Genomic DNA, 24,767 nt, shown 5'->3' on the forward strand with positions numbered 1-24,767 from the left:
GTTCGGCTTTTTTTTTTTCTTTCTTTCTTTCAGTTAAGCTTTTGCAGTGGAAAAAATTTTTTCTCTGATAATATTCTTACTTTCTGTGAGGTACTTTTTGATGTTGCATTCTGTGGTAAAGTACAAAAATAAGTGTGTTACGAAGCTGAAATTAACAGTGTTAATTATTTATTTGCTTGGTGTGAGAGTATATCGCACGTAAGTGCATTATTTTCCTTTTATTTTTAACAGCTCAGACCTCGTATGGTTGGGTGTATTTAATTCCTATAGCTATAAGCTTTAAAATCCTTTAATCCCTCTTTTTTTGCGTTAAGTTAGGCCAAACAAGTTTTCCTGAGGTGGCAAGTTACCATTTTTCTCAACAATTTTTATGTCAAATTTAAGGTGGTGGGAATTTTGCAGCTGCCTTCACGATCTGTGCCACAGCACAAAACTCTTTTCTCTGTTTGCTTTTATTAACTTTTTTTTAACTGAACAAACCTTGCACACCTTTGTTTTCTTTTGCAATGTTTGTAAGACTTGGAAAAAAAACTCGTTACAAAGTTGTTTTTCTCCCGACAAGAGCTGAAACATAGCAGCTAGTTTATACAAAGTTCACATGTGATAAATGTCGCCATTTCCTCCCCTCTTCGGCACTCTTATTATTGTTTGCGTAATCTTATTGCCCAGTTATCTTCGAGTGTATTTGCACCAAACAATTTAGTTTGTTGTGTTCCCCCCTAAGGTCGTTTGGTCGCAGTCAAAGTCTGTACTGGTTTTCTTTTGTCTCGAGTGCCTACCTCGGTGCCTACATTCCATTACTCCTGGTTGTGTTTATTTCATTTTTTTTTTAATTTTCGTGTGTGGCTCGCTTTTTTTTTTTTTTTTTGCTTTGTGCTTTTGTTTTTCTTCCCTTTACGTGGGTTTTCAGGGTGAGTCTCTCTAGTCACGTGACTCAAAGCGTGTGATTCACTGCTAATGAGCGCTTGTAGCCATTTTGCGCATTTTATATGGGTGCTCGCTTAAGGTGCGTTTGTGCCTTTTCACGTGTGTGTTTGTGCCCATATGTGCCTTTGTAGTAGAGTGAGCATGGCTTCGAGGCATCTTATATAATCTTTTGCTGGATTCTTTCTTCATTCTTTTCTCTAAGGCCATATCTCTAGTGCGGGATTGGCATATTCCAAAGCCATGCTCCTAGTTTTGCGAAGTGTTTTTCCGACAAATGTTTTCCCACATTTTATGGGCAGTGATCTGAAGAGGTTTGCTTGGGTCTTGCCTGCATCTAGTTAACCTTCAATTTGGACATCTTTCCGTAATATAATCTGCAGAATGAAGTGAAATATGGAGCTAAAAAATTAAATTTCACAGCTGTTGCAGGGATTGTAGACGATATTCCCACGAAAATTTGCTGGTTGAGACGCTGTAGAAGCTTTTGCAAGATCCTGAGGCTGAATTATAGAGAGGCTTCTCATTCATTTTCGAAAAAGGTAATGTTTTGACTTTTACATTTAGAAGAGCAGCTATTCCTTGGAAAAAAAAAAAGAATATGCATTTGAGGAGGTCTGTCTTGCCGAATTGCCATGCTCGCGTGATCTGGTAGCTCAAATGCAATTGGCAATGATGTATTTTATTAATATGGGCCTATATGAATCAGCACAGGGGAGAATTGTGTTCCAGTCCCGCAGCAAGTGTATCCATGCACTTGTGAATTCTGTGAGGTAAGCTTCGAAAAATGACTGAAATCGGACGTCTGGAATCGGAAATTCCTTTTAACACATAGCTGTTCATAGCTATGATGCCCTCATGTATTCCTGTGGCTGCTTAAAACAAATCAAAAGCCCAAGTTTCAACCGAACACTAAGAGTGCATTCGCAGAGCAAAGTCGAGGTCTGGATGGCTAAAGTCTATCCGAATTGGATGCGTTTTTGAATAATTCATTCCGGCTCACAATATTTCAGAACAAATGAAAATATGAATGGCTGAAAGTGATAGGCAGAGAACTGAAAATGTATTTATTACTCGCTGTTAGACACGGGGCAGTTGAAGAAAGAATCAAATGACCAAAAATTTACCCAAGATGTAAACGATATGCATAATTCCCTCCTGTTAATTTATTCAGTCCAGGAGAAATCAAATTTCTGTCGCCCAAAATTAAAGATGTATTCATTCATTCATCACCGATGATGTGCAACCGTTAAAATTACTTCCTTGATGCTCCTTGTTGCTTGTGCATGACAAGAGTAAATCAGCGCCTAGATAATCTGAACCAGATTTCGATACCAAATTGAAAAATTTATTCGATTCTGTCAAACCCTTTCTGATGAAGTGGCTTCTACGGAAGGTGCAATCTCGCAGTTTTCTGCAGCCGTCCTTGCTCGTGTGATAAAGAACCTGAGCATATGTTCAACTCAAGAGGGCATTATCAGTGGTATGTGTTCGATGTCGCCATATTACTCCCCTTCTCATATGACAGGACATATTTATGAATCGCATACTTGAGCAGTCTCCACTGCAAACTGTGCGGGTACAAATGCCCTTCCCTTCAGGGAAGGTGTTGCTCAACCAAAGATTTTTCCAGTTTCACGGGATCTCATTCAAAACATTTTGCACTTGTGGGTCTGTTTACGCAGCTCTGTCCCCAATATTGCACTGTGAACCAAAACAAGCAGTTCCTCATGATCTTATTTCATACAGATTTTGTGCGTGTTTCCGCTTGTGCCCTCTATTTGTTATAGCGGTGAGGGCGCACATTGCTTTTTGGTTACTTATGTTGTTGGGTTGCATATTTGTGTTATTTATGGTTTTGTTCCTCTCAAAGTTGGTTGAGTGTCCTTTTGAAGCTTCAAATAAAACTGTTCCTTTCATTTTGAGTCATTCTCAAGTGTAGCTGTGTGCTTCCTGAATAGATCTGTACACTTGTCTAAGTGCATGAAAGATTTTCTTTTATTTATAGAGTTTTTTAGAGCAAAACCTGTACCAGTACATTAATGTTGTCTTTGCAGTACGTGTGGCCTCTACAGAGATTGCCAGGTCATGTCTTGCAGTTGATGTGTGGCCAGTTGAAAATGTTACAATGTTTCCGCAAAGCTTTAGTTTATAATAAACGTGGTGTCATTGATGCACTTGATGTAAGAACTTTTGTAATAATGTGGCCTCGATTTGAACAATGACATCTTGTCCCTGCTTGCCACAAAATCGGTTGCCTTCCACCACACACATCATCGTTTAAATTGGCTCGACATTACAGGAGCCATATCAGCAGCACAGTGTCCCTCCATCTCAGCTGTGACAAACGGTGGAATAGTTTATGTGCAAGCAACTGCGGCTCTGTTTCTCTGACTGGTCGTAAACTCTCTCTCTCTCTCTCTCTCTCTCTCTCTCTCTCTCTCTCTCTCTCTCTCTCTCTCTCTCTCTCTCTCTCTCTCTCTCTCTCTCTCTCTCTCATGCACATACGCATATGTAGTATGCAGTGTGTGCATGCCTCTGTATAACAACATGATGCGCTTGGGAACATTTTTATCTTCCCAACGTTTTGCCGGGGCTGAAGGTCTGAATTTAACATCTCTACAATAAAATATGAATTAAATTTAACTCCAGTGCATTAGGGCCGAAACCAGCATCCGAATGTATGCGAGGCAGAGCGTACTGGGGGATCGCCTGGTCCGGATTTCTACATGTGCATTGAAATCGCAGTACATGATTTGGAGAACAAACAATTTTGTTCCGGGTACGTATAAAGGCCACGCTCGTTTATGGGGACACTTGGCATGGCAGATTCTTTGCAAAAAAGTTTTTCTGGGCACGAATGCGCACCTTACGCTTCAGGGACATGGGGCAGGATCTTCGAAAAAGAATTTTAAGGCACATTTTTAAGCCTCTCTGTTGAAACTACTCCTATTGGCCCATTTCCCGTGTGCTGAGTCGTGCAGCGGATCCACGAATTTGCATTACCAGCAAGGTTTGGCAAAAAGGGGGGAAAAAATGGGGGATAGTGTTGAGGAAGGCTTCGCGGACTTGTACACCGTTTACAGAGGGGCGGCCAGGTGCAGTCATGTTGGATGGATCAGTGATGTCGCTTGCCATTGATGGCCTTCAAGAACGTGCATTTCTCAGCGTGGCCTTCCATGGGGCCCGGGCGCATCGGCGACAGCCGGAGCAGCTTTATGGGCGAATGGGGCAATTATTACAGCGAAAGCTTTCTTAGTAAGACTGATAGCATCCTGTCAAAAAACTAATGCAATTTCCCTTAGACTGGTTGGCCAACCGAAAAGCTCTCGTAAAAAAATAGCAAAACGTCCTAGGGCCTTCATTTTTTTTTATATAAGATGGCTTAAATTGCTCCTGAAGAAATGTCTTCCCAGCAACGCGTTTATGTTTAGAGGTGAAGCCGGTTTTCAGGTTGGCTGGCTTTCCCACATTGCCTGTACTGCAGTGAAGCACAGTCGTCTTTGGAGAGAGTGTGATTACAGGCAGCGGTTCTCGCTCTTCTGTTCTCAAAAGCATCCCAAAACAAAGTACACGACAGTTGCCCACTAAGATGACTCTACACGAGTGAAATCGGCCTTCTATTGTGTTAAGACGCTTTGTTGAATGTCGCGGAAAAGGAGTGGTTCTTGATAAGACAAAAGCCGGTCGAGGACAATACATGCATCACGGAGGAGTACAATAGTATACCTTTATCTCATAAACCAGGTATCGGTATACATTTAGATCGTAGATGCGTTTACTTAGTGCGCGAAAAATTGTCGCTTTCATGCTTCTCAACTTCCTTTCGGAAGGATCGATGGTAGATTTTTTAGTGTCGCTGGGCATGGGCACTTAATCGGACTACCAGATGTTGCGTGCCAGTTTTCAGAGACTATACTTATGGCCCATAAAGCTTCTTAAAGCTCTGTTAATTGTGACTGGCAGGCACCGCCGTTATCTCAGGGGAAAAATCTCCCTACTAGTTCTATATAGAACTAGTAGGGATATTTTTCACCGGATATTGTTCAATTGTCCAATAACCGAGTCGAACTGGAATCATGGTTCCAGTTCAACTTGGTTATTGAACAATTGAAGGATGGTGAGCAAATTGTACTAGTAAAACTGGCAAACCTGTACACGCGGTGTCTAATGACCGCGAGTGTACCGGAATCTTGTAAGAACACAAACATCATCCTAATCCATAAGAAAAGTTGCAGGCCGGTCAGCTTACTGTCAGTCGTCTACAAGGTACTTACCAAGGTAATCGTTAACAAAATTTCTGCCACCTTAGATTTTAGTCAACCTAAAGAACAAGCAGGGTTTCCTAAAGGCTATATATTCAACAATGGACCATATTCACACGATCAATCAGGTGATAGAGAAGTGCGCGGAGCATACTGAACCCCTATATACAGTGTAGACCGCTTATAACGTATGTCGCGGGAGCCGCAAAAATCCGCACTATAAGCGGTACCGCACTATAACCAAAACGTGCGCGAGTTCAACCAAATCGCCACCTACCTCTCAAGTCATCCTAAATTTTTTATCACCCCAACGCACAGAGCCTAAAAACGAAGGAAGAGTTTTTATTTCGTATTATTTTTAACATCAGCCACTGCTGCCGGGTCTTACACATTGCAAAAGCGCGGTCTTACGTACGGCGAGTGCGGCTTTAACTTCCGTTGTGTTTGTGTTTTAAAAGACCATGGCTGCGTTTTTTGCGTCTATAAAGATGCCGCAGGACATGATAAGAAAGGCCAGCGGGATTTTTTTTTTTTTACCCCACCTTGTGTTCACGATGCCGAAGGCGGCTGCTTATCAGCGCAACGTACTGGTGGTGGAAATCTTCGTGCGGCTCGCTTGTTCGGGAAGAGCGGTGGCTTATCTGCACAACGTTCTAAAGCGTGAACCGCATGGAGCGATTTCTCGCGAAAACGTGCAGCGCACGCCGCAGGCGCGGCGACGCCGGCGCGGATACAACTGACGTAATGTGTGCGGCGCGGTAAGAGGCGGCAACATGGCGTCGGCACTTGCCGTGAAGCGGTGCAGGCAGCTCCAGCGACCACTTCCAACCGCTCGCTGAAATGCCGCACGAGGCGCAAGCGAAGACGCTCATGCAAGAAAAAAGCTGATAATGTGACCGCAAAGTGGAATATAAACTGCCATCCACGCTGCTTGTGAAAGCGCCCATCAAAAAATACCGCGGTGGTAAGCCTAAACTAAAGTCCCTTCATCTGATCGAGGGACTTTAGTCTAAACACCTCTGGCGCAGCTAGCCGGCTCGGAGCGCTTTGAATCTCCCGCCATTAGGTGCGCGTCTTTCTATTGGTGCAAGTCGTCAGGCTCCTCCCACTGCCACGCGAAGAAGCCACCGCGAGCGCGGAATCGTAGACGTGAGCATGCAAAAAACGCACGCGCAACGCCGATGCGCAAAATTCGTGTGCGAAAACGAGCCATGCGGTTCGCGATTAATAGAAACAACTTGCCACGCGTGGACGGGGAGCCGGTCGCTATCTTCCGAGGTGCATCAAGCAAGGACAGCTGTGGTTATCACGTACGCGCGAACTAAAGGGTGCCTATTTTTTGCTTCTGTGTCGAAGTTAGAGGAGAGCAAGGGGTGCGCGCTGCGTCAGATGGCCGATTTCATCATTTCTTTTTTTCTTTTGCTACCCTAAAACGATGCCCCAGCTGCGCCGGTCGATGAGCAGACCCGCCGAAAAACCGCACTATAAACGGTATTGTGCTTCGGCCAACCGCATCTTAAGCGGTATGCTTATGCATTGAGTTCTATGGGAGGCAAACCGGTGGTCACAAAAAACCGCGTTATATCCGGTCCCGCACTATAAGCGGTTACGTTATAAATGGTCTACACTGTATAGCCTTTATAGATTGTGAGGAAGCATCTGACTCGGTCGAAACCTCAGCAGTCATTCACGCATTACGGAACCAGGGTGTAGACGAGCATTATGTAAGAATACTAGAGGATATCTACAGTGGGTCTATAGCTACCATCATCCTCCATAGGGAGAGCAGTAAAATACCTATAAGGAAGGGCGTCGGACAATTGAGGAAACACTATCTCCAATGTTATTCACAGCATGTTTACAAGAAGTATTCAGAACATTGTACTGGGAATAGGTGGTAGTTACTAGTAAGGGCTTGCTAATGACGTTACCTTGCTAAGTAATTCGGGGGACGAATTGCAAAGCATGCATGCTTACCACACTGGACAAACAGAGAACTATGGGCCTGAAAATTAATATGCAGAAAACTAAAGTAATGATCAAAAACCTCGGGACAGCACAGCGCTTTGAGATAGGTGGCGAGGCAGTAGAAGTGGTAAGCGAATATACCTACTTGGCCCAAGTTGTCCTCCTGGCATTTCTCGAGGCCACTGGACTAACCCAGCGCCTGTAGCTGAGGCTGCTCAACGAACACTTGTGCCGCTGTCGCTTATGTAGTGCCCCCCCCCCCCCCCCTCTTTTCTTTTTTTTTCTCTCTCTCTCTCCTTTCTTCCTGTCTTTCTCTCTCACACCTTTTCTATTCCACCCCTAGCCTCCTCCCAGGTCTTTTATCCCCTCTTCCCCTCCCCACCGCACTGGGTTGTATGCAGGTGAGCTCCCTACTGAGCTCAATAATATCCCCAGTGCACTTTCCTTTCCTTTCTTCCATCCAATCACTTCTCTCTCTCTCTCTCTGGCCCAAGTTGTGACCCCAGATCCCAACCATGAGGCAGAGATTATTAGGAGGACAAGAATGGGGTTGAGTGCATTCAGCAGGCATTCTCAGATTATGAATGGCACCGTACTATTGTCCCTGAAGAAGAAAGCGTATGTCAGCTGCATCTGACCGATACTCACCTACGGGGCAGAAACTTGGAGGCTCACTAAGAGGGTTCAACTTAAATTGCAGACTACTCAGCGCGCATTGTGGAACGGAAAATGTAAGGTGTAACATTAAGAGAGAAGAAGAGAGCGGAGTGGGTAAGGGAACAAACGCGTGTTAGAAACATTAGTAGAAATTAAGAAGAAGAAATGGACGTGGGCAGGGCATGTTTTGCGAAGGCAAGATAACCGTTGGTCATTAAGGGTAACAGAGTGGATCCTTAGAGAAGGCAAGCGTGGCAGTGGGCGGAAGAAAGTTAGATGGGCAGATGAAATGAAGTTTGCGAGGATCAATTGGTCGCAGCGCAGGACCGGGATAATCGGAGATTTTTGGGAGAGTCCTTTGCCCTGCAGTGGGCGTAGATATTTGTTGATTATGATGATTCAACAATTTCCAGATGAAACTAGCTACTGAATAGCAAACCAGTAGCTATACTGGAACCAGTAGGGGCAAAACAGTAGCACTGGGACCACTATGTGGAAAGCAGTAAGTACTACTGGGACCAGTAACATCAAACCACTAGCAGCTGGGACCAGACATTTTCGAAACAAGTAGCAACTGGTCATAGTCCTTGTGTACCAGTTGCAACTGATTGACAAGGACACCGAGGATTCTTGGGCAGGCCCCTAGAAGAAGGCGCATGAAACATGAACTGGTCAGGAAGGCTAAGTACCGGCAGAGTCCTTCAAGCATTGAAGGACTCTGGTACCGGTCATGCTTTAAAGGGGCCATGCAGACGAAATGCAAGTTTGTTTCATTCGCCAGGGGAAAAGACACGTGGTAGATATGTCTTTTTTTTTTTTTCTGCCTCGTCGCGGCCGTGTGAACCGTTTTAACGACGCCGCCGGTGCGACGCCATGTTTGATCGGGCAGCCTCAGAGCCGGCTTAGGCGCCAGCGGATAGCAAGGGAAGCATCCACGCCTCGTTTGACAAATGTCGCGTCGGTGTCATTTCATGTTGCTTCGTGGTGCAGACGCGACGCAGAAAGGAGTAAAGTTTGTTTGCATAAATTTGGACGGGCAGGCTTTAACCACACTATGCGCTCGAGATGCTGCGCGACGCGGGAACGGAACTCGCGGGACGTAGCGCGCGTCATCGTCCCGCAACGTCGGTGATGCTGGCACTTTTCAGTCACTGGGCCTCTTCGATTTACAGTCTCGGGCTCACCGCGGACTCCCCGAGAAGCAGTCCAACATTTGATTTTCCCGTGTATCCCTATGGCTTCGGGGAATCCTCGGACTACCCGCGGGCAGCCCGCGGGGAGCCAGAAGTGGAAAATCGAAGAGGCCCACTGTCGCATAATCAATAAAATGGCCGGTGCACTGGCTTCGAGCGCATCGCATGCGAGATAAGGCCGTGCGTTTACAGGTTTTATATATATATATATTTTTTTTTTTTTTTGCGTTTACAGGTTTGTATTTTGGGCTTGCTGCTCGCGCAAGATTGCTTACGCATTAAGAGAAAATGCCCCTTTTATTCGCTCTTACCGGCTGGTTTAAATTTGTCAGAAAATTAATCGTGAAAGCGGGTTCTTCAGCCAACGGAAGCGCAGAAGAGCGACACTCGCTTCGGCCACGGAATGTTTCGGATGCCGCGGCCGGGTTGGACTGGGCGGGCGCGAACAGAACGCGCGCCGGCCGCGGCGATGACCGCGCACTTCCTTCGCTTGTCGCCAGATGCCCGAAACTTGACGTTCGCCAAGTGCTTGTCGACGTTATCAGGCTGTCCCAGGAAGCTCAGTTTCCCCTCCTATTTTATTCTTGCTCCGTGGCACCGGCCTAAGGTTGGTCCCTTGACCAATGCTTTGTTTCCTATATAAGTTTATGTTTGTGTGAGGGGGGTAGGGGAAGCCGCAAACGTAATTTCGCCTTCCGGACGCCCGCGCAATATTCTGCGCAGCCAATTATATGCCGCAGCAACCATCTGAGATGCTGTTCTTTGCAAGGTAAGTTTTGGAATGTTTGCTCTCGCTTAGTTAATTTCTGCGCACGTTAAATTTGAGTGGTCACTTACGAAGAAATGCGTATGCCCTCCGCAACGGTAGACCACCTTTTGTTCTGAGTAGGCAATACGTGCGTGCAGCGGAGAGTAACGTCGTAGTGTTTGCTTTGGTTCGGAGGCCGTGTGTGCGTGCTTACTTCTCAGCATAATCATCAGCGGCGTAGCATGTCCAGTCGGTTGTCGTAAGGGTGCCGTGCTGCAATGATTGCTCACCTGAATTCGCGCTTGTTTTGGTCGACATCAGCTTTGGTCGACGACTGTGTAGCGTGTGTGTCCCGAGTGCAAGCGCGTAAGCTCTTTGTTGCGTGAAGGCATGTTTTGTGTGTAAGCGACCTGGGTTTTATTATAAGTCCGTTGTTATGTCATTAGTGCGATTTGCTGCGAGTATGTGCTTGGTCGATGCGGCGCATATTGTTGTACCAGAGCGCCTGGCCCAAATGCGTTGCACGAGGCGACGCGCCGACAGCGAGGCTGAGTCACGCCTTTCCCTTTCGTCGCTGCGGCGCGGCCGAATCCCGCATCTCAGAACGACCAAATAAGGGCTTGTCGCTACGTCTGGAGGCGAGGTCACGGAGACGGCGGGGGCATCGCCCTCCCTGTCCCCATTGGCGGCGCCGCTGACTCACCGCCTCGCTACCATTCGTCGGAATTCAAACTTCAGGCAGCGAGAGCCTTGATTGGAGCTATTCGAACTTCTCTGAGCCACAACGAACTTCCCGGGGTATAAAAGAAGCCCGGAGGCTTCATCGTCGGCATTCCTCGGCGGCTTCTCTCCGGCACCGGTCTCTTCGGAGGCACCGTATGAAAGGGTGCTGTCGCCTTTGTGCGAGTCATGTAACGTTTTCTTACCCTGTACATACTGTATGTAAATGTTACTTCAAGTTTTCGTCGGCTCGGGAACTTCTTCGCTCTGCTCTGCGCCGCGTCGATAGCGGACGGAGCGAGGCAACGTCGCTACACCGGTGACTGCGCTCGGGTGGTCAGTCGCAACAGTGGAGTCGGCGGTGAGAGGGCCCTGTCCCTACAGCGGAGACAGCGTCGGGATGGCCGATTCCCAACGTCGGTGACGAGCTGGATGCGAGTCACAACCTGGGAGCGGCGCTGGGATGGTCATTCCCAACAATATTGAGGCTATATATAGAGAAAAACTGCGGCTATGCAAAAAAAATTTAAGGCCAGCGTTTGCTGTACAAGTTATCGTGCATTCGCTGTGTGCGTGCTCACAACGGCGTAGCGTATCCAATCATTACGATGTCGACCAAAACACACTGGGCAAATATACTCTCAGAAGACCTACAGTAATCCCTCGTTATAACGAAGTCAGCGGGACCGTGAAAAAATTTGCTATAAGCAGTATTTTGATATAAGCGACCACTCGAAAAGCTAAAGTAGTTGAGATTCAACTGCGCCACAAGTGCGAAGAATAAAAACCCAATGTATTCAGTGAAGCAAAACTTTACTTAGGTGCAAAAAAGGCAGTGAGCTTTGGCTGTTTCACGTTTTTGCCGGGCGCGAGCAACCCCTGCTCCAATTGGCCCAAGCAGTGACTGGCATCCGAAGACTGCTAAGCGCATGAGGAGGGGAAGGCAGCGACCACTTTTATAGGGGGCAGGTGCGGGCGTCACTGAACGCTGCGAGAGTTTCGAGCTGGAAAGCGCCACAAATGCCGTGGCTGGAGTCAGATGTTGTGTTTGTTGAGCTCAAAAAACGATTAACCGGTCATTGTGGGTACACAACTCAATCACGAAAACTGACCGGTTCTGCACTAGGGGCCTTGCATGATCACTGGGCCATTTTTTCCCGAGGTGTGCAGCAGTGAAGTTTGCAAAACAAGAGTTTTTCCTCGCCCTGCTGTCGACGACACTGCTAATTCTGCGGTTCGAGTGTCGGTGGTCGTGCACCGTCGCGTCCACGCTATTGGCGAATGTCTAGGAAGAAGATTCGATCACCCTACCACTCTTTTGGACCGTTTCTATGAAGTAGGATGGCGATGTAGGATGGCGATGGACTTCGCTTTAAGCGGGTCCAGCTCTTCGTGGGCTTCGAGTAATGCGGTCTAAAATGCATGCATTAGGGTTGGGGCCAGAAGAAATCTCGAATAAAGCGGTATTTCGAGTAAAGCGGGTTCGTTATAACGAGGGATTACTGTATTTTTGACTAGCAAAACGCATTTATTGTAAGCAATTTGAGCGTGGATGCGGCACTAGCTGAGCAGATCCGCGAACACGAATATGACCAGGCTATATAGTATACGGTCGCTAACTCTCTTCTGCGATGCGTTATTGTCTATACTTTCGAAGTGTTTGTGGCGTATCTCAGACTAGGTGATGACATTACTTTTCTTCTCAGTGGGATCATTTCACGAAGGGTCAGTTTTAGCAACGGATAATGGAGAAACTTTGCCCTAAAAAAACTGAACTCAAATGCCACTCCCAGCACTTCTTCTCACAGGAAGCCACCTCAGCAGCACAAGCCACCTGCACGACGTCATTACGGATGTTTGTTCCAATAAAATATTCATTTGGTGGCACCGGTTCACACACCTTATTGTCTTCTCTTTTTAATCATTGTGATGTGGTTTGTCTTTTGGATTTGTTTCGGATGTATACCTATGTTAGTGCAATGTACAAATATGCCAGAATGTATCCCATGGTACAAAACAACTGTGTGTCCCTGCCTCCATTAATAACGGCTGTATGCGACCACATTCGCTACAATAAGTATTGCATAAGCAATTAACTGCCGAAATTAGTTGTTCGAACACTATGTATGTTATATTGCTTGTGGACGGGCTATGGAATGCAAAAACAAGAGAAAACTGCAAGAAACATAGTCTGCAGTGAGCAGGCCCACAGTGTTGCGAGGGCGTCTGCTCTGAAGAGGTCAACAAAGACGGCGGCACCGCCACGCAGTTAAAGGGCACGCGGTGCCGTGGGTGGGGAGAGAGTAAAAGATGAGGAGGACGACGCAGGAGGAGGGAGCAGTTGGCACTACCTTCGTTAAGCGGAAATCGTTAAGCCTGTGCCGCATAAATGACCGCGCAGCTCCTCGGCAGCCTGTGTGTGACAAGAACCACAAAAAGCTGTTCGCCTCATGCGTCGGAAACGTTGCGTACGCCATTCCCTCAAGTGGCGCAAAGTATATGTTGGGCAAACAGGTCGTTGCCTGAACGACCGGCTCCGTGAGCACGACTACAACGTTCATAAGGTTGTCAAGGGCCACTTGGGCGTTAATTGCCGGAATTGCGGTCGTACGCCCCTCTTTGAGAGCTGTGCTGTCATTGCTCGACATGCCAACCAGAAGACTGGGGAAATAATTGAGGCGGCCGAAACAGCACGCGTCTGGGGCACCGTCCGTGGCATTGTAAGATGTAGAGATTGGCTACCTAGAAGGGGGGGGGGGGAAATTTCATCTTCTGTCTGTTCTTTTCTTTGTTTGTTTACGATAAAGTCCCGCTTTCGTGTTTAAATTCGCGCATATTTTTAATAATTTAATAAAGCTCAGTTGGAAGTCGCCTCCTTCTGTCCTTGTCCATTTTTTCGTTACACGAAGTCATAGATTACCAATACCAACTATAGCCCAAACCCAAACTCCGCTGAGCTTGAAAAGAAATAAGAGTTCACCGTGATTTCACCGGCAGCGAAGTGATGGCAGTGACAAAGCTCAACGATGTTAGAACGATATTTAGAGTCAATTTTAGCGAAACGATGGTTATATATGCTTGGGAATTTCTAGCTAATAATAATAAATCAGTGAATAATAATAATATAATAATAATAATAATCAATAATAAGAAGAATAAGGAGCAGAGGAAGAAGTAGTAGCGTCATTGAAGATTCTTCCCTATTCTGGTCATTTCGTTCATTCGTTTCTTACCAGCTTCGCGAGATCCGGTTAGGGTGTCCCTGGTCACGCAGGGATAATCTTCAATGAACTGGCAGACCAATTAGCCAATTTGGCTCTTGGGGGGCCTGCCGTCGTGAATTGCCCAATTGATAGTTTTTTGTTTGGGTGAGGTTCAGGCGCCTTCAAGTTTTACAAATTAATCGGCAGGATGCCCTTCGTTCATGCTCCGACTATATTCACGTATCTCACTTAATCTCGTAAACATGAGGTAGCAATCACAAAATTTCGCAGCAGAATTCCCCCTTTAAATTTTTATCTACACAAATTGATTTGATTGATTGCAGGGTTTAACGCGCCGACGCAACGCAGGCGAGGAGGCGCGCCGTAGTGGAGGGCTCCGGATTAATTTTGACCATCTGGGGCTCTTCATCGCGCACCGAAATCTCGAACACACGGGCGTTTTTGCTTTTCGCCTCCACCAGAAATGCGGCCGCCGCGGCCGGGAATATAACCCGCGACCTCATGCTCAGCAGCGCAACGCATTAGCCACTGAGCCACCGCGGCGGGTTTATCTACACAAAGCTGATCAGGCTTTATCTCCTCAATACCCTTTCTGCAAGGCCCCCGAAACTATAAAACACTTTCTTTTAAATTGCCGCAGCTTTTCCTCGATGCGACGCAGGCACCTTGAATACACGTTTAATCGGATGAATCTCCAGTCATCTTTAACCGTTATTGTTTCCCTGGGTGCTTCCGTCCTAGGATATTGCCACAGAGATGTTGTGATCGCATTTCACTCCTTTGTTGCGGCGACAGGCCGGATGCCCTTGCTAGACAGCTACGTCTTCATTCGTAATTTTTTAGATGAGAAGCATCTCTTGCTCGGGGGGATGTCCCGCGTCCGTGCCCCGTCCGCAGCGCCTCTGATGATGATTGTGGCAGGATGCCCCTAGGGATTGGCGAACCAAATAATCCATCACGAGATAGCTTCGCGTTCAACCACCGTCGTCATCTTCCCGCAGGGGAACCGCTGAAGAAGAAGGAGAAGAAGACAAAGCTGCGAAGAGGAGGGCGTGTACGTCGCTCTCAGCCGGTGCACCAACGTCAACAACCTTTACCTCACCAACGCTGACGGAGACTACCGATTCTACCACAGAGACGACAACATCGACAAGAACACGATGGACGAGTTTCGGCGCCTCGAGAACCACCGCCTACTCACCGTAACACAAGAGTACTTGCGTGCCTTTGCCACCGGTGGGGACCCGGACGTGGAATTCCCTCTGGCGCTACGAAACACCAGATCACTCAACATAACGGCAACAAAATGGAACCTCACGGAACCCCCATGGTGCTTCGCATCCTCATCAGGGTTCCCCACGGGAAGATGGTGTAAATTTTTTCCTGACAATCCTGTTCTATTCAAAGATTTATTTTTGTTCACTCAATCTTTTTCTCGTAGGTCACTTTTTATTTCTCTCTCCAAAATAAACCGGGTCACAGCCTAATCATTACAGGCAGCTTCTTGCCAATACCCCGCGTGGGTATGCGCCATGACTTACGGATCCAACCAACCAACCAACCAGCCAGCGTTCGCCCTCAAGCCGCGTGCATCTGGTTGCACCCTGTGCCTTGGCGGAAACACGAGCATGCTTACGAATCACCAGTGCGGAGCAGTGGGAGACCTGTTTGCTTTGCTCCGACCCCGAAATACATGTCAAGGTCGTCCAAGTGGCCGAAGATGCCGCTCGCGCCCAAGGGCTGCAGGCCGCCATCTGAGGGGGAGGAATTCAGGAAGGCTCCCACTTCCCATTCCTCGTTTCACCCAGTTTTGGGCAAAATAAAGTTATTATCATCATCATCACGGATCACTCGAGAAGTCGTACCCGGGCAGAGACCAGCGCTGCGATGGCGGACGGCGGGGGACGTCGGCGTCAGCGGGCGCGTTCCATCTACCAGGACGACCCCGAAATCCGGACCTTCTTCGGTGACGCGGACCCGCTGGACGAGTTTGAGACACAACTGAGCACGGCAACGCCGAAGGTAAATGCCGCGAGAAGTCTCCATCTGCCACAAAAGATCTGTAGGGTTTATTAGTCTTAGAAAGGAACAACCGCGCTCCGCAGGGGATGTACTTCCCGAGAAGGCGCGCTCGATAATGCATACACTGCTAAATTGTCAACCGCAACAAATCCTAAACCCGGTGAAAGGAGAAATGCTGGTTGGAGCGAATCTGGCTGCTTTGCTGCAAATGCCGTCAACAGACGCGTCTCGTAACTGCCATGAATCACCGTCTCTTCTCCACTTCCCGCACATCTCGTTCTTCCCCACCCCCTTCTCGCCTCCCGTGATTAATGCAGTGGAGATTTACTCAGCGCATTTTAGTTTCCCGAGGTGAGATTCGTGCGCCATTTGTAGGCATCGTTTATGTCCTTCGAACAGCTACAGACAAGATGTTTCGTTGGAGTGCTTGATCTCGCCTCCTTGCTTGGGTTGTTTCGTCGTGAAAACCCACCGCGCGCGTATTTTAAGTTAACAAAAACCTGCTAGTCTCAGTAAATGTTCCTGAAATGCTCCTCTGTTTACTCCTGGAATGTTCCATATAATGTGTAGTGGCGAAAGGGTCCAGGGCAGGAAATAATTTGTGCTCGGGGAGGAACGGAAGGATGTGATGTATTCAAGGTTTGACCGAAACTTTAGTTGCCATTTTGTTTAATGCGCGTTAGTTTATAGGTGGCGTGTATTCGATGTCGCAGATGTATCTGCGCGATTTCTTGGAGCCGAATCACGCCCAAGAGCCGTTAGCCGGCTTCAGCGACATTGCGCAAACACGACGACCCCTTAGCAAGACCGAGGCAGATACGGAGTCAGTTGCTCCTTCCTTGCCGCATGTAGCTTCTTTCTGCTTGTTTGTGGCAGCTCTTGCAGGACAGAGACATTGTAGCGTAGTACGCCGCAGATGGAGGTTTTGTAGAGCAGTATGATGGAGCGAAAGTCACGGTTTAAACTCTTCCTCCCAAGATACCACGCATCATCCCGACTGCAACCATCACTGACTGATGGCCAACTGCTCTTTTTCAAGTGGAGCTTTATATGCTCACTGAATGCGCTTGAAAACGGAAAGCACTGCAGGAAAGCCTACTTTATTCAGTGGTTTCACAAGAGGACGACAATGATGGTAAGTGAATGCACGTCAAGGGCATCAAGATAAAATACGCTTAACATTGTGTGAATCAAACCTCCAATGGGCGCCTCGAGTTAAGAAGCCGACTCAAAGCGACTTAAGCAGTTTGAAAATCGGGCTTCGACGTTGACTCGGGTTGCTCAGGACGGGAAACTCGGCTCCATCACCCCAATAAGGTTGTCCATTCCCTTGTTTAGCGCCCTCTCCCTTGCCAATCCCCTTCAGCGGGTGTGAGCCATAGCTCTGGCACCACGAGCGCCACGAACACAGCGTGCAGCGCAGGAGACCCATTTGCAGGACATCTGCTTCATTTGGATTCCAGGGCATAAAGGTTTACTACCTAATGAACAGGCTGATTCCTTGACGCGATCGTCGTTGGATGGCCCTCCGGTTGACCTATGACCTATTTCCTTTATTGTAGCAGGAGCAAGGTTTCGTACCTAATCAACGCCTAGGAAGAGTGCAGGAAGGGATCGTCACTAATTTTGAAGATTATGTCCATTTAAAACATGATTGGAATTTCCGTTTTCGCGAATCTCGTCAATGCGACGTCACATTAACTAGCTTTAGATGTCGAGTCTCCCAAATCAACTTTTATATGCACCTGGCTGGTCTCGCCTCCTCCTCACTATGTGCTGTCTGCGGTGAACAGGAGACTTTAGAGCACTTCCTCTTGCATTGCCGTGGTTTTTCAATGATGCCTTGCCACGCCATTGCGACGAATTTTTCTTCCTGTTTCCATGCCCGTACTACTATCTTTTGGGGCTACGTCACTGGGATATTGTTACCGAGGGGTGGCTGCAGCCATTCATGCATACGTTTCCGAGACCAGGCGCCTGCCCTGTTAGCTTCGATTCTGGCATGTACTTTTTCCTGCGCAAAAAGCTCATTTTTTTTTTGGGGGGGGGGGGGGGGGGGGGGGGCTGACCGGGCTTCAGCCCCCCCCCCCCCCCCGAAATTTTTCCGGCCGTCGCCGTGCTGCCTGTATGCCTGGTACGTCACCTGTGAACAAAGCTGCATATCCTTTGAAAGTGCCACTAATAGAAGCATTCACGACTCAATGTCTGCCCTACCCAAGGGTGTTTACACAAAACCACGGCCGGACTCGACTCTTTTTTTCGCGCTGCTTTGGAAAGGGAGTCGGGTCCGGCCGTGACAAAACGAAGCGCTGAGGGATCAGGGCCGTACCCAGAATTTTTTTTCGGGGGGGGGGGGTATCAATTTTGGGAAGGGGGTAGTTTTGCTGAAAGCAACAGTAAGTATTGTTTACGTGCTGCCTGGAAAAGATTTCGGGAGGGGTTTGAACCCCCAACCCCCCCCTCTGGGTACGGCCCTGTGAGGGATGATTGCGGAGGGGGCAGCCCCGAAAGCCACTACGCCTTTGGGTAAGCTCAGCGCAGGGGACGCCAAAGGCATGCGTTGTGTCCCTTTGGGCGAGACATGTGGCAACACAGAGAATAATTGGCCGTCTGAGTCGTTCTCAGCAGAGGAGATTGACGCCGGCCTTTGATGGTTGAAGACTGGTACAATGCAGGCCCGAAAGGGAACAGTCGATCTTTGTATGTTAAGCAGAACAACGTGCAAGCGGCGGTGTCTGACCACGGCTGCTCCATCTCCTAGAAAGGGGGAGATCAAGCGGCAGTGGGACTCGTGCAAGGTAACTGAAGAATGCGATGGGGCTACGTAATGGATGAAACATACAGTTTAGCTGGATCAATGTCGTGCGCGAGCAGAGGGCGGAAGAAGGCCCCTCTTCCTCGCGTCAGCCCTTCGTTCTTCCTTTTTTACGTTTTTGTCGAGCACGGGAGGGTATTGTTGGAGTGGGCTTAGATTGCGCGCACTGAGTGTCCCCTTCCGATGGCGATGTTGCGACAATCAATTTCACCCCTGGGATTAGGCAGCTTTGTTCGGTGGTATTCTCCCCTAACCTATAGGAAACTGGAGAACAGCGGGTCGACAAAAATGGCGCGCTGCGGCTCCCCGAGCTAGTCCCAGACTTTATCCTAAATGTGAAGGCACGATGGTCACCAGCCCTGCCACAGGCGGACGGCGTCGCGACAGTAACAACAATCAGATGGCCATATTCTACCTCGATCACAACTAAAGCCCCTCCATTGCGTCCACGGCCGCTTTTTCCCTGGACGGCGGCTGCCCAGAGCAGTGTATATTCACGGGCCTGAAACATAACGGCAACATGCCGCGAGTATAGAAGCGCCCCTGGTTTTGAGAAGCTCATGTTCCATGTGCCAACACCCAAAAGAGGCCTCGAATTGTAAGTCATTTTCTTCCAGTTATTAATCCTTGCATGATAATGTATTTTGGCGATGGAGGTTTCATTGTACGTTAAGTTGTGCAGTGCAAATCAGTTATGCATTCTTTGATATTTAAATAATGATTTCCTTATATTTACACGATGCCACAGTACCTTGCGTCTGCGAGCTAGAAATGTGTATCTCGTTTTATTTCGAATGCAGTATTTACGTTTGAATTGGTCGTTGAAAGCGCCCACGGTGGAGCGGATAGGTGATTTTAATGAGGGAAAACGTATATTCAACTCCTGTAAACGCCTAAATATTTTATTATGCACGAAGTTGGAGAGGGTGAAAAATTTATTTGTTCTGGCTGCAGTTTTAATAGTTTGCTTTTACTGGGAGGAAACTCCATGTGAGGTAGCCGCTGTCGCATTGTGTGCGCGTTAGCGGGACTTTTGTTACCGCGTTTCATATCTACGCGTGCATCCACTGCTACACCCAATTTTAAACCCATAGCAGCGTGCAAAGCGCAAGTGAAGGACCTTCGTACTGGTGGCGAAGAAACGAACGTGCCTTTCTGGTAGAATTTTCCTTTAACTCTTCCTGGCCTTCTTTGAAGTTCTGGTTCTGTAGACGCAGGAGTATCGTTCTTTCAAGGCTCAATCGGTCGTGCAAGACAACAGAATTTCCTAATTAAATAAACGGGCTACAGACCGCAGGCCCTCTCAAGAGCACCAGCACACCTCCGCCCTCCTCCTCCCCTCCACCTCCCCCCTCCCACATACGGGTGCGCGCTGTTGTCTTTCTTCCTGAATCCACAACTGTCTTTCTTCCTGAATCCACAACTGCTACGTATACATTCTAAAAATGTTGCATGTAGGACATTTTGAGCAATCGTCAGGATTTCTTAAGTAACCGAAATGACCGAGGAATTATCACGGTAAACAACTTGGGAAGTTTTAGCCAATATATCCTGTCGTAGCCCGAAACCATGCTTCAATTTCAACATCACGGTCGCTGTCAACCAAGGAAATAGTTTAACTGTGTCATTACTGTCCGCTTCATGCTGAAGCATGGTAGTCTTTGGGCTTTCTGTATGCGGGGCCATGCCAATACGCATGTTTTCTTGGTGCACTCCGGGAAACAAAATGCTGACTTGTTTCGGGCATCACACCATGCCCGAAGGTCATGCTGGCTCTGCACAGCTGCCCAATCCTCCGTTTTCTTGTGGAACAAGGGGATTCCCAACATAATTTCCATTTCCCGCGTCTCGAATGAAAACAACAAAACTCCTGTGCGCCCTATACATTCCAGAGCCGCCCATGCTCATGCACTGATATTTTTATCGTTTAGCTTTAAAACCGGCAGTGTGTACTCGGCTGAAAAATGGCAGTGCACGCCCCAGCTACAAAACTATGTCCTTTCATTAAAGTTTGAAACCAAAATGGTAGGACCGCATTATAACTCTTTCCTCAGATCTCACGACAAAATTCAAAACAGCAATATTTTGCACAGATTGCACAGAACATGCCTAACCGCAAGAGTATGGTCAGACATCGTCGTCTTTGCGTTACTATTTCTTCTTGCTAAATATAAAGTTGGATACAGCATCGAATGGTGAACTTTGCAGTGACTTGCTCTACCTCATCTGGGAGTGGTAACTAAATGGAGTGGCTGGAGTGGTAACTAAATGGAGTGGTAACTAACTGGAGCTGAAGTTACTGGATAGTACACGCCTTCAGGATACTATAGGGCATTTATGCACTAAGCATTGAAAACTTGACAGGTAATAATTCAACTACACCAAGCTCATGCTCATTACAGCAGACTCTACATTTGGGCTGAGCCGAAATGTAAACCAGATCCATTAATTTACAAAGCACAAGCTCTTCCTGTCCGCCCGGAGACCTGATAGAAGCTACGAAATGGACTGCGCTGAGACGCAAAACAGATGCGCAAATTTAAACTGGCATGACTTAACAAATACCGATGGCTGAATTATTCCGCTTTGCATGAGGACTAATCCTGCCTTGTTCGTGTAATTTTCGCCGTTAACAGCGCTGTTATTGCGCGTGATGTCTGTGTGTTTAGGGTTGATATTTGTTAAAATTATTGCTAGATATATAACGCTTCTTGTATGCGTAATTCATAGCCTCTCGTTTTTTTAAGATGAGACCTGCGCTACACATAACGCAAGCGCATAGATTCGATGTATACTGCACAGAATGAGCTCCATTGGCCTTACACTGGCCGCTACTGTACGGGCGTTGAATGCCAAACATTTTATTTTGCATTGTGAACAAAAACAACTAAATAAAAAATCTAATTCTTACGGCCTACGTCATTTTATTGCGGATGTCAAACTCATACTTTACGTGTTGAAATAAAGTAAGTAATTGCAAGAAACTATGTCCCTTTAATGCAATGCCTGCACAAGGTTCCCGTGCGTGCAATGTACGTCCCGTATCACGGGCAGAGATTTGTATCACGCCGTCTGCGGATTTCCGCCTAGTTTACAACTTCAGCTGGCAAAAATACAATCATAATAAACACCAAAATCATTAGAGAACCTTAAAGGTCCTTTTAAAGACAAAATACAACCTTGTTCAATTGAATAGCAACTAGCCTTTGGTTACTCGCACAGCTCCATTCCAATCAAAGGCGTTTTTTCAACCGAAGCAATGCAACAAATGTCAAAAATTTTCAAATTTAGCGCTGCAGTGAAGTGATATCGGCAGGAGTGGTATATATATAGGCTAGCACTAAAACGTAGTTATGAGTGGGTTAACTGCACGTTAGAATTCAAATGATAAGATCAATGGAGGCCCCTCTACAATGGCGCAATTTTGTTCCTTGGCGGTTGTTGGGCGCCTATCGTACAAACAAGATCCTGAACTGTCATGGTGAAATAGCCGCCGGAAAGTGGGCGGGGATTCGTCATTGCTTCAAACGTTTAATTTAATATATCGATTAATCCTTTGAAGTTTGCGATAAATGTGGTATCATTGTTGTCGGGACAAGGGAGACTTTTTAATGAACCAAACATGTATTTTATCTTCATAGCCTTTAAGGGCGCTTGCAAACTACCGCGCTTTCTTTTTTAGGGGGGGGGGGGGCGGAGAACAACCTTGGCCCCCCCCCCGAACAAAAATCCTGGCTACGCGTGTGGACGAAGGCCCCGCTTCTGGAACATCGGCTACCCTTCGGCTGCCCTTTCGCCGAGCAACCGGTCGCACCACTTCCATGGCGGTGAGTGAGACGTCCTCGACGCCTTGAGGCGTCAGTATGCCCGCACTACTCAGAAAGTTGCTTTAGTTTCTAGACTTCGTAGTCCGATGAATGGCATGTACAAGAGCAACAGGCACCGTGGCATCACTCGAACTTTAATAGCCCGCTGTCTCTTTCAGAGCGAGAAAGGCCCGCGTACTTTGCCTTACACACTTGTACAATTTTGGTGTGCCGCGTACCATCGCCGCTTCGCTGCAGCGGCGCAACGTTGCATCCGTCCTTGTGGCTGGTCGGAAAACGCGACGAGGGATCGTTAGCGGCGGCGACCGATTCTCCAGCCAGCGACAGCCGCCTCTTCTACATCACAGACGCAACGAGTGGTCAGCGTTTTCTTGTTGACACTGGTGCTGAAGTGAGTGTGCCCCCCGCTAATTCCTACGACCGCACTCAACCACCACTGTGCCATCTCCAAGCTATTAACAAGTCCAGCATCCCCGTGTACAGGAAAAAATCCCTTATGGTAAACATCGGCCTACGCCGTGCGTTCCGCTGGATTTTCCTCGCATCCAACGTGAGTCACGCCATTCTATGAGCCAATTTCCTTTCGAACTTCGGCCTCCTGGTTGACATGGCCCGAAAAATAATCCTGGACGCCGCAACCGGCCTTTCTGCCACAAGCCGATCGTCTACCGCCTACCCGTTCGCCTTTACGCTACTTTGCGACCTACCTTCTCCGTACCGGGAGGTGCTGAATGAGTTTCCTTCCTTGAATGCACCTCCTGACTGGACAAAGCCAGTGAAGCATGACGTCGTTCATCAGATCGTTACAACCGGTCCCCCTACTCATGCCGTGGCGCGTCGCCTGGCTCCGGAGAAACATAAAATCGCGGAGCAGGAATTTCATCACATGGTCGAGATCGGCATCGCTCGCCCGTCCTCGAGCAACTGGTCCTCGTCATTACACATGGTCCCGAAGAAATCTGGTGACTGGAGACCCTGCGGTGATTACCGCTCCTTGAACGTGGCCACTGTACCCGACAGGTACCCCCTACCTAATATACAGGACTTCACCAATAACCTCAGCGGATGTACCATATTTTCAAAGCTTGACCTCCAAAAAGCCTACCACCAAATCCCTGTAGCCCCGGCCCGGTTGACGTCAAGAAAACTGCCATCATTACACCATCCGGCCTTTTCGAATTCACCCGGATGCCTTTCGGGTTGCGCAATGCAGCTCAGACTTTTCAACGTTTCATAGATGTCGTCCTCCGTGGCTTGCCTTTTGTTTTCGCCTACATAGATCACGTTCTTGTCGCCAGTTCGTCGTTATCTGAGCATCTGCACCATCTGCGGATAGTTTTTGAACGCCTAGCAGAGCATGGCCACATCCTTAAAGGAGCCATGAAGAGAAAACACAAGTTTGGTTCATTCGAAAGGTTGCCTCGTTAGAACCATAACGGCACCACTTATAACGCAAACTTCGCTCAAATAAGCTACATAATTAGGAAAAAAGGAAATGACCATGCGACCCACCAGCTCATTTTCCGCAACAGAACCTATGATGTCACTCGAGAATGCTCTGCGATTGGCGGAGGCCGGCAAAATCAAACGCAATAGGCAGGGCTTACCAGTTTGCATAGTGAGCTATATGCCCGTTAAACATACTGCACATTCCTTTTATGACACTAAGAACGGTGGAGTAAACGGTTGAAGTTCCGAATAAACACGCAATTGTGTACGCCAATGCGTACGAAACTACCGCCAGCCGAACTCGACATCTCGCCGTCGCCACCGTCGCGCACACGAATTTTCGGGTTCGAGGCTCTTCGGGGCCAACGAACCGTTCCAGCACGCACAGCCGCGACCTTGCTTCGTATCGTAATCCCTTCACAGGAGGTTGGCCGTCATATCGCCAACCAGCAAAGGTAAAAATAGAAACGGGGGGAGTAAGGAACAGCAAGCAGCGACGAGATAGTGACAGTCGTCGCAGTTTCGGAATAGTGTTGGCTTGCTGCTATTGTTAGGAGCTCGTTTCCAGTTTACAACCACTGAAAACTTCAGTTTGTTCGAGTACTTTACAATGAAATTTCGTTGCTACGTTTTGAAATGCGTAGTACGGGCAAATCGTCGAGGGAGTGCGACATCCCCGCCGGTGAGGAGATCTCCTTTCATGTGCTGCCCAACGACGAACCTCGGCGAAGCAAGTGGCTACATTTCGTGAACTTTGCAGACGGAGGAGAAAGAGAGCTAAAGGAAGTACGAGTGTGCTCGCTTCATTTCCGAGGAAGTGATTACGGCAGGAACCCTTACGTTAGCTCACTCCTGGGACATGCTGGCGCTCGTCGCCGACTTCGTCAAAGCGCTCTGACCTTGGGGGAACAAAATGCCGGACACACCGCGCATTGACGCTCGTATCTTTCTGGTC

General features: G+C 47.9%; 1 protein-coding gene across 1 annotated transcript in view; it reads left to right on the forward strand.

Moving 5' to 3' along the window:
* The first annotated feature begins 9,403 nt into the window (after positions 1–9,403).
* The window catches only part of LOC144163361 (uncharacterized), a 60,672-nt gene continuing 45,308 nt past the window's right edge, over positions 9,404–24,767 (forward strand). The window contains exon 1 of the mRNA XM_077694314.1: positions 9,404–9,776. The gene's annotated coding sequence lies outside the window, so the exon portion shown is untranslated. The remainder of the gene's footprint in view (positions 9,777–24,767) is intronic.

Source organism: Haemaphysalis longicornis, unplaced genomic scaffold, assembly GCF_048455015.1.
Source record: "Haemaphysalis longicornis isolate Haplotype H1 unplaced genomic scaffold, Haemaphysalis longicornis Haplotype H1 scaffold_12, whole genome shotgun sequence".
In the NCBI taxonomy this organism is placed as follows: domain Eukaryota; kingdom Metazoa; phylum Arthropoda; class Arachnida; order Ixodida; family Ixodidae; genus Haemaphysalis; species Haemaphysalis longicornis.